Genomic DNA, 10,000 nt, shown 5'->3' on the forward strand with positions numbered 1-10,000 from the left:
CGTCCCATTTCTCCGTTTTTTTCTCTTTACTGGGTTGCCATACATGGCAATCTAGTCAGAATGTAAGTAGAATTTATTTCTCCGTTTTATTTTTTTTCCTTTGTCGGAATAGGGGAAAGTTGCGCAACAGATCTTACCTGTCACTCCCCTGCTAAGTATTTTGTTTGTGCCTAGAGCTTCTGCGCGTATCTTTGGTAGGTTTCATGGGATAATAGAAATGCGTAGATTTTACTCGGTGGACACAGTACCAGCAATGGTGACGAAGCCGATGTAACGCGAATGATGTTTTATTGGATCTTTAAGCAAAATATACTCTTATGGAGCTCAAGAATGGAACGTCAATTCGATAAACAAAACAAGAGGTGAAAAATGAAAATCTGGAATCTTAAAAGCGACGAATAATGGACATTTACAATTACATCTTTCGTCATCGGATATCAAAGTGACCTGTATTTCTAATATTTTAGTAATTGTGATGTTATGTACAACACTTACTAGTAGAAATGCGTAGATTTTATCTGGTGGACACAGTAGAATATTTTATGTTTTATTACATTTTATATGAATATTATATTATATATATGTGTTATTCAAGGTCGGAGAGTACGCTCCGCTACTCCAAATCAACGGTCGACCGTTGACCGGAGCGTTCTCTCCAACCTTAAAAAAAGTTCCTCTAGCACCCAGGGCATCTTTTAGCTTGCCTTTTACAGTTAACTCCCGGCTTTTACGGTACTTTTTGGTGCAAACGTTAAGCCAAAAAAAAATTGTCCTGGCATCAGATCAGACTTAAAAGAAGAGGAATTATGAAGCGGAAACAACATGTACAGTCCTTAGTGTGCGGAATAAACGTTATCTTAATGCAACTGCAAGGTATGCATGACATGCAGGAAAACGTCTTTTGAAAACGGGACAGGACATCAGGGGCGGATTTGGGTGGGGGCGAGGGGGCCGTGCCTTCCGCCTTTTTTCTGTACAATATTTAAAGAGCTTCTGTAACCAACCGACTTTCAAGTGGTACAGTGCGCATCAGGCGGTTTTACATGAAATAATGATTAGTTCAGTTTCAGAGCTTTTCTTATTTCAAATTCATTTTGCATTGATAGATATACATCACTAACGTGAATTTTGCGGATAGAGGGCATGTGGGAGGGAGGGGGGGGGGGGGGAGGTGTGCTTTTGACGCAATTTCTTTTGCCGTCTCTTTCTGGAATTTCCGGATTCGCCCCTGGGATATAATCAACGTGAGAACACGTGAGCCAAAGGGCCACTGCTGGCACGTCCGGGTGACCCCTCAAATGGTCTAAATGACCCCCACTTCAAAACATTAACTGGAACACTGCAGTTCAACACCACCTAACTGAGTGCCCTGGTTTTTTTTTTTTTTTTCCTAACAAGTACCACAGGCAACCCAGTCTACGCTCTTGGAGCGTCTAGTTTTCCCTGCAGCAGAGCCCAGGGTTTTCGTTTGAGGCCGGAGAACTTGAAAGAAATAGAGAAAAATAGTGAACTCCAGGAGGAGGAGGGAGGGGGGGGTCATGCTCCAAAATCCCTCTATGTAGCTGGCGCCTTCGGAGCTCGCAAGGCGCTTCGCCACGTCCAGTGCTTTCAGGAATATGTCCGCTACTTTACGAAAATGTCGGAAAATCCTTCTCCGAAGTAACGTAAATGAGACCTTTTGGCCTCACGCTTTGCATCAATTTAATTCTAGTCTCAAACAATAGGCTTGTTGGTTGTACAAGCAAGTGATGCAATTTTTTTTTGTTCTTGAACGCCGGTTAGGTTATGCATGTATCAGTAAGATAGCTGGCTTTCTTATGCTTCGCCTTTTTCTGGTTTCTAAGCAGATCGTTATTCTCTTTGGAGGTGCTTTTTGGTGTTTGCCTCAATTTTCTTCGCTAGTTCTTCTGACTTCTCCATCATGTATTGATTTGTGGTCGTGAGGTAGGTTGGGGGTGTCTCAATTTTTAGGGATACTAAAAGGGGGTCCCTGAAAATGTTTAATGCGGGAAGTAGGGGTACTCCTAATTTTTTAGATAGTAGATCATTTCTCATCAGTCGCCACCCCCAACAAGTGGGGAACGCTCCCTAATCTCTGAGTAATGGTGCTTTGAATATCCGAAATTTTACAAAGAATGATTTATAAGCCCGAAAAATTCATCCTCGCTTATTCCAACTTTATTAAGTACGTGTAACCCTATCCGTGTCAATTTTGGAGGATTTCACCGAAGGTCAAATGTTCAACGACATCGAAAAGATGTTGAAGGAAATGTTGAAGCTGTTTGCTCGGGCCTTGACTGAAACATGATTTTTGCAATTGGTAAGGAGCACGAATGGCGTAGTGGTGACGTACATGTAGGGCACTCGCCTTCCACCCTTCCACCAATGTGACCCGGATTCGATTCCCAGATTCCGCGTCACATGTGGGTTGAGTTTGGTGGTTCTCTACCCTGATCCGACAGTTTTTTCCTCCGGATACTCCGTGAGCTTCCCCTCTCCTCAAAAACCACCATTTGATTTGATGAGTTGATTTGATTTAATTTTTGCAGTTCCCTCAAATAGTGCCCAAGCGCTAAGTACAGTTGACACTAAAAAATCATTATTTTCATTAGTATAATTAAGCAATACAAAGGGGAGTTGGGAGAATTCCAGACAGTTATGCAAAAGCGAGACGCAGTCGAGGGTTTGCATAACTGTCGTGAATTCTCCCAACTCCCCCGAGAGTTTAGATGAGGCTATTTAAACACGAAAAAAGATGTCCTCTTTTGCTTTTAAAAATATTTCTCCAAAATAATTCGACAAATGAAGGAAAATCCTGGTTCTTTTACCTCTTTATTGACACAGATTTTCTTGATACACGCTCATATTTCCTACCAGGAAATCAAAACGCGCGTCTGACAACAAATAACCAATAAAAATTCGTGTGTCACAGCTGTGTTTACATACTCTCATTACGGCTATTGATCAATGAGAATGCGAGTACTGTCCTAATTATTAATTTTACAAAGTTCGTTATAAAGCTACTTATTTCAGTTTATTAACTACATGTATCGGTTGTGGTCAATTGTTACAAATGGCCTATTAGGAAAAAGTGCTTCCGAGAACCAGAATTAGCCGTTTGACGAAATCTCGCCGACAATATAAATTGAAGAGTATCCATCGCCTATATATCTTCATATGAAACGATCTCCCCCGCCTCTCGTGACTGAATACCGCTGCTGTGTCCTCTGGAATGTGAAACAATAGTTAGAATAACTGTCAAAAACTTTGTTATACAGAGACTCGTAGGACGTAAACTGTAATATATAACAACAATAAAAGTGTCAAAAACCTCTACTTCCAAGACCAGGCCTAGGACGGAAATTTGCGTCTCCCATATTTGGTTGTCTTCTGGAGAGGGCGACTTTGATATGAACACTAAAAACCATCATACCATTCATCTGAAGACAAACAAAAGGAGAAAGAAATCATTTGCCTTTGCTATATTAAGTAAGATACTTACATGCTAGTTTTCAGTTGAATGTTGCGGACTATTTGCTTTGGGCCAATTTTTCTCACCCGAGATAAGCAACCAGCAAATCCTTAGTGATTTTAAAAGGCGTACTGAACGATTCACTAAGCTGATAAAAAAAAGTTGAGTATTTATTTTTGTAACAACTGATGACTTCGATTAGAAATTTCTTAAAAATCTGATTCTTAAAAATTGCTAATAAGCACAAAATCCTAAAATTGATCTCGCCGCAGATTTTGATAAACGAGATTCGATTGAAAATCCGTTCAACCAGAATTCAAGGTTTAAGTCGAGATCTACCAAACGGGCGCCTTCTTAAGGGCCCACAGACGGATTTTTCGCGCGTTGCTAAGGAAGTGAAATGTTACTTCCGGTAACTGACGCCATCATATCATGAGCTGACAAGAAAACCCACTCACAAGCAAAAGTCACCGTACAAATTGTTGTTTCCATCAAAGTTTTTTCCTCGCCCTTCCTCGCGCTCGTTCTCAGATCAAATGCGCATGCGTAAACGAACTGACTTCCGGTTTGAGAAAAAAAGCTAAATTTTCGGCGGTTTTAAATTGAATTAAATATTTTTTTACATGGCACGTTTCACCCCCAAATACAGAATATAGCTAAGCATTGATTTTTTAAAATCATCTTTTTTGAAAACGTTATGGGCATTTCAGTATCGTTTATGTCTTTAAAAAGAACATTTTTCAAAATAAAAAGAAAACCATGCTTGGCTAGATGCAAAAACGAATACAAATTATCAAACCATCGATTAAATACCCAAATTGCGTAGCATGGAGACAAATTTAGAGTTTTCTTTTATTGGTCACGTGACCATGGGCGTGGTATGATGACGTCATATTTAGGGTCATTGGCTTACAAATGTTGGAAACTGACCAAAACAACGCCAAATTCTCTTGTATTACTTAACCATTACATCCTTAGCAACGCACCGCAAAAAATACGTCAGTGGGCCCTTAATGCGAATCAAGACGCGTGCTATATGCTTGGCACCAGTTTCACGCGCCAGATTTTAATTGGTTTCTTTTGTTGTTACTGTCCTTGTTTCAGACTGGCCAATAATGTTTGTGTCTTCAGTGATAAATTTAGAAGACTAATTATATTAAAGGACCCTTATTTATGCACCTTATTATTATATGGCTCTGTCTCACAAGGACTGGGAACTACAAAATTCACGAATTTGATTGGCTAAAATCGATATTGACCGCGGTCTAGATTTTCCCATCTAGACCGGCATCTAGACCGGTAATGTTTCGCGGTGAAAAAATACAAAGTAAAATGCAAATATATTGAGTATTTTCTTCTACCAATATTTATTTATGGAAGTGCCAAACAGCATGATGACAAAAGAGAGGACGACGAGCAAACTTTGAGAGAATTAAGTTCAGCTCATCGCCACTCATCGCCGTTCGCAAGCAAAATGTCAGTTAGTACAAACCGGTTTCATTAAACGAATTAAATTGTTCTTGTTTGCCATATAATAAACATCTTATTAACGGAGCTTAGTCAGTCTGTATGGGAGAATCTTGACCTCGGTCGTGTGTACAGACCTCTCTGCGTTCGGTCTGTTTTCACGACCTCGGTCAAATTAAGATTCTCCCATACAGACCTCCTGCTCGGTTAATAGGAGCTAAGTAAAGTAGTACTTAGTTAAAGTTTTGGGTTTTTTTCTTGAGCTGGTGGCGATGTTTCTGTCCTCTTGGCTTTTGGGCAAAGCTCGCTTTTTTCTTCTTTTGTCTTTCCGGCTCCTGTCGTTCACTTTGAATTATGAGGCTGCCGAACACTTAATATTTTGACCGGCAGATAACTGGCCGGCAAGTTGAAGTAAGTTATAATGAAGGAGATTGTTGGCAAGTTGGGGGATGTTGACTCCATCTTTGCTGTGCAGATTGGTTATGAGATTGTTCGGGTTACATTTTGCTCTGATGTAACCTTTAGTAGGGCAAAATCTATGGAAGGCGTATCTCTTTTTGGACTATGGTGAAAAAATCTTAGGTTGTGGCCCTGCTACCACTTTGGTGCATGTTTTTGACTATCCCTTTGTGGAGTTGAGATTGAGCATGCTCTAGCTGATTTTGGTGGGGTAAAAATGGCCAGGAAGCAGACATATCTGTCGAGTCAGCAAATTTACACTGGTACCAGGCCGGTCTCCATTGTTTTGAGGGAAACCCCTCCTAGGTCCATCTCTATTGATATTTCCTCTTCTGGTAATCTGAGTGCTAAGCAAGGGCATGTTTCTGCCAGCTTCCCGGAATAAGGATGTGTCGCCTTTGTGGGCCGTACGGCCATTTTGTTCGCTCGTCTCCCAATCCGTGGAGCGGTTGCTCTGGGGCTCTTAATGTTTCTGACTTTCCTGTTCTGAGTACGGGCCCCTCCTGGGTGGTCCCCCAGCTGGTCGTGCTGTTGTTCAAAGGCTTTCGGGCTTAGCCCTATGGCTATGGCTATGGAGTTGTCCCTAGCGCTGTTGTGAATGGCGCCATATTTTCTGGGGAACCCTTGACGCTGATCTTGTTGATGTGCTCAATGATTATTTTACGTCTGGGTCTCTTCCGTTTTCTCTTTTTCTTTCCGAGTTTTCCTCATTTCTCTTATCTTCAGGAAGGGTGACCGTTTAGATCAAAAAACGGGCGCCCGATTAGTCTCTTAACTGTTGACTACAAGCTGTGTGCTAGGGCTGTCTGGGCGTCTTTTAAAAGTGCTTCATCTGGTGATTGACCCGGATCAAACCAGTGGCGTCCGTGGGCGCTACGTTGGCGGAAATGTGGCCTTCCTAAGAGATTTGGTGGAATTTACTTCCAAGACTAAAATACCTGCCGCCATCCTGTCTTTGGACCAAGAGAAAGCCTTTGACAGGGTGGACTGGGCTTTCCTTTTCGCACTCTTTCCCGTTTTTGCTTTGGTCCGTCGTTTATTTCGTGGGTTCGTCTTTTGTACACGGATGTCAGAAGCACGGTTCTCCTAAATGGTTATTCATTAGATTTCTTTTGGCCTTCCCGCGACGTCCGTCAGGGATGCCCCCTATCTCCTCTTCTCTACGTTATCTCTATGGGCGTGCTGGCTGTTAACCTTCGGGCCCACCCTGACATCGTCGGGTTGCGGGTGCCCGGTCTGTCCACTAGTCTGCCTATTCTTTCGCTATATGCTACCTTTGCGGTCTTTGATACCTATGGAATGTTTGAAAAGGGTACGGGTTCCAAGCTTAATCATGGTAAAAGCGAGGGCCTTTGGCTTGGTCCTAGCCCTTTTCCTAGTAGTTCTTTTCCCGTTGACATCGCTTGGACGTCTTCAAAATTAAAGTCCTAGGTGTTTACATTGGGCATGCCGACCTGGCCGAAGCTAACTGGCGGCCCCGGATTGACGCGGTGTCGCGTTGTCTTGATGCGTGGCGTTCCCGGGCCATTCCCCTTTCCGGAAAGGCCCTCATCGTAAATGCCCTGGCACTCTCACGTATTTGGTATGTGGCGTCTTTGGTCCACATGCCTTCGTGGGTGCGTACGGAGCTCAACCGTTTTGTCTTCACGTTTCTGTGACCTGGAAAGCCTGACCAAGTTTGTCGCAATGTAATGTTTCATCCCAAGGAGACTGGTGGTTTTTCCGTCGTCTCGATTGACTTCAAGGTCTCCTCGCTGTTGGTTCAATGGGTCCGTCGCCTTGTTGTTTGCCCTTACGGTTGGGTTTCCCTGTTGAAGTACTGGCTTCTTGACCGGCTTGGGGTTTCTCCTCTTGCCTTTCTTTCTAGCCCTTCATCTTCTCTTTCTGTTTCTTTCCCTCCCTTCTATTCTGCCTTATTTCGTTCCTGGTTGACTCTTGGTGGTTCCATGTCCCCTTTTGGTTTGGTTTTCGGTGGGTCTTTGTTGGCTCTTTTCCTGTTAACGTCATGTCCTGCAAGTTCGTTTACTCTCTTTTCCTTAATCTTAAACCTGCCATGCACAACAGCGTTTCCAAGTTTTTCTCTTCTTTTGGTGCATTGACCTGGCCTTCCACCTGGTGTGCTTTGTTTTTCCTTTCCCTAGATCGCAAGTTGTTCGATCGATCTTAACTGGAAGATAGCCCACGGGGTCCTTTATACTGCTTAGCACCTTTCTTCTTTCTGTCCTTCTATCCCTTTCGCTTGCTAAAGTTTCTGCGGATTTCAACTGGAAAGTCTCGAACACCTCTTTTTTCTCCGTCCTCATGTCCAGAGTGGGTATGCTTGGGTCTAGACTCTCTCTGGTCTCCTCTCTGGCTACTCTTTGTTTTTCTTCGCCATGCCCTCTTTGGTTTTCGTCTGATGAGATGCGTTGCGTTCCCAGGGTGTTTTGCTACCTGTTTAACGTTTATAAATATCTGGTCTGGCTTCAGCGTAATGATCATCGTTTTTGTTCAGAGCCCCCCGTTTTGGAACACCTTATATCAGCCGACATAGCTCTCCGTCAATGCCGTACCGTTTGTAAATAAATGCAGTTATGTTAATGAGAGGATGTGCATGAGCAGTGTGTGTGTATTTGTTATGATCTAGCGAACACATGAGAGCTCCAGAACTTGAGTAATAAAAACAAGTAACACGGAGTATCAGAACTGCAAATCTTCAGTTATTACACCGGTAGGCGAGGTCGGTAGCACAAAGCAGCGAAGGGCAACTGCGTTCAAAAGCGATCGCACGGGCCGAAATCCCGGGAACACATGTGAGTTTCGAAACTTGAGTAATAAAGGCAAATAACACGGAATAGCAGAACCGCAAATCTTCAGTTATTACGCGGTGTCAGAATTGGACAGGTACATATCTTTATTTTTGGTCAGAATGAGGAAGAACAAGACGCAAACCTGCATGTCATGATGAAGCGATGTAAAGAAGCTGGGATAAAGCTAAATCCCGACAAGTGCTTTATGAAGAAAGACAGCATCAAATTCTACGGAATCATGGTCGATGGATCAAGCCCAATTCAGACAAAGTTTCTGCACTCCAACAGATGAACCCCCCAAGGAACGAGCAAGAGCTACAGACGTTCTTAGGCCTCGCCACTTATGTGGGACCATTCATCCCAAGTCTTAGCATACTAAACGCACCCCTACAAGAGCTCACAAAGCAAATCAGTTCTTTCACCTGGAGTGCGACGCATCAAGACGCACTAGACAAGATAAGAGAATCAATCAGCGACGAGATAACTCTGACATACTTTTACAGACAGGAGGAGACAGTCCTTCAAGTGGACGCATCTTCCAAAGGCCTGGGCGCAGTTCTACTACAAGAAGATAAACCTGTCGTTTTTGCAAGCAAAGCCCTTAACGATGTGGAGTCAAGATACGCCAACATTGAGAGGAAAATGCTAGCCGTGGTGTATGGCTGCGAAAGATTCCATACCTTTTTGTTTGGGCGACAATTCACCGTCCATACAGACCATAAACCTCTGGAAAGCATACATCTCAAGCACCTAACCACTGCCCCACCACGCCTACAAAGAATGCTCCTGCTTTTCCACCCTTACGATGTCGTGATTAAGTACACACCTGGGAAACAGATGGACCTTGCTGATGCATTATCGAGGCTGTCACCCGAAGAGAAATGTGCCATCCCGGACACTAATGTACAAATTCATCAAGTATGCCAGCACTTTAGCCTGACCAACATACTAGAAAAAATCAGAACAAACACCGGTGCCGATCCGGAATTAGTGGCCGCAAAAGAACAAGCCTAAAAAGGTTGGCCTTCAGTCATCAAAGACGTTCCACAAATCCTGAAACCATACTGGTCATACCGAGACGAGATCACTATTAAAGACGGCATAATTCTGAAAGGCAGTCGAATCATCATCCCTAGGATAATGCAATCAGAAATTGTAGCAAAACTCCATGAGCCTCAGCAAGGAACTGTAAAGACAAAACTCCGCGCACGAACGTCGGTATACTGGAGAGAACTGAACAAAGACATTGACAATATAACTAATGCATGCCAAGTTTGTCAAGAATTACAGGGCAGTCAGCAAAAAGAGCCGATAATCCAAACAGAGATTGTACTGTGACGGTGATGAATACGTACTCATCGCTGACTACTATTCCAAGTTCTCTTTTGCGAGAAAGATTCCTAAGGGACACAATATCAGAAGGACTGTAATTGACATTATGAAGCAAATCTTCAGTGAACATGGGGTTCCTCGAGTTGTTCGTTCCGACAACGGACCACACTTCGATGCCCAAACATTCAAAGACTTTGCAAAGCAGTACGACTTTAAACATACCACCCTACTATGTCCGAAGTAATGGCTTCATTGAGGCACAAGTCAAAACGGTGAAAAAAACGCTAATCAAGGCAAAGAAACCAAGACAGAACCCAACATTGCATTACTCCGTTTAAGAGCGCCCGATTGATAACAGGCTCCCTTCACCCGCCGAACTTCTCCTAGGTAGACCCATCCAGGACAATATGCCGAGGAAGATACAAAGAGCGGACTCAAGCGAAGACGTTATCGGAAGACTGCTACAGAGACAAGAGCAGCA

At 43.2% G+C, this 10,000-nt stretch overlaps 1 protein-coding gene and 1 long non-coding RNA gene across 2 annotated transcripts in view; one reads left to right on the forward strand and one right to left on the reverse strand.

Annotated features, from left to right (window-relative positions):
- Positions 1–10,000, forward strand: part of LOC138028105 (cilia- and flagella-associated protein 77-like) — a 405,094-nt gene that overhangs the window by 13,077 nt on the left and 382,017 nt on the right. The gene's annotated exons all lie outside the window — the stretch shown is intronic.
- Positions 2,804–10,000, reverse strand: part of LOC138038129 (uncharacterized) — a 16,845-nt gene continuing 9,648 nt past the window's right edge. Inside the window, exons 2-3 of the long non-coding RNA XR_011130190.1 lie at positions 3,332–3,440; positions 2,804–3,227 (exon numbers count right to left, since the gene is read on the reverse strand). This is a non-coding gene — a long non-coding RNA (uncharacterized lncRNA). The remainder of the gene's footprint in view (positions 3,228–3,331; positions 3,441–10,000) is intronic.

Source organism: Montipora capricornis, chromosome 2 (assembly GCF_036669925.1).
Source record: "Montipora capricornis isolate CH-2021 chromosome 2, ASM3666992v2, whole genome shotgun sequence".
NCBI lineage: Eukaryota > Metazoa > Cnidaria > Anthozoa > Scleractinia > Acroporidae > Montipora > Montipora capricornis.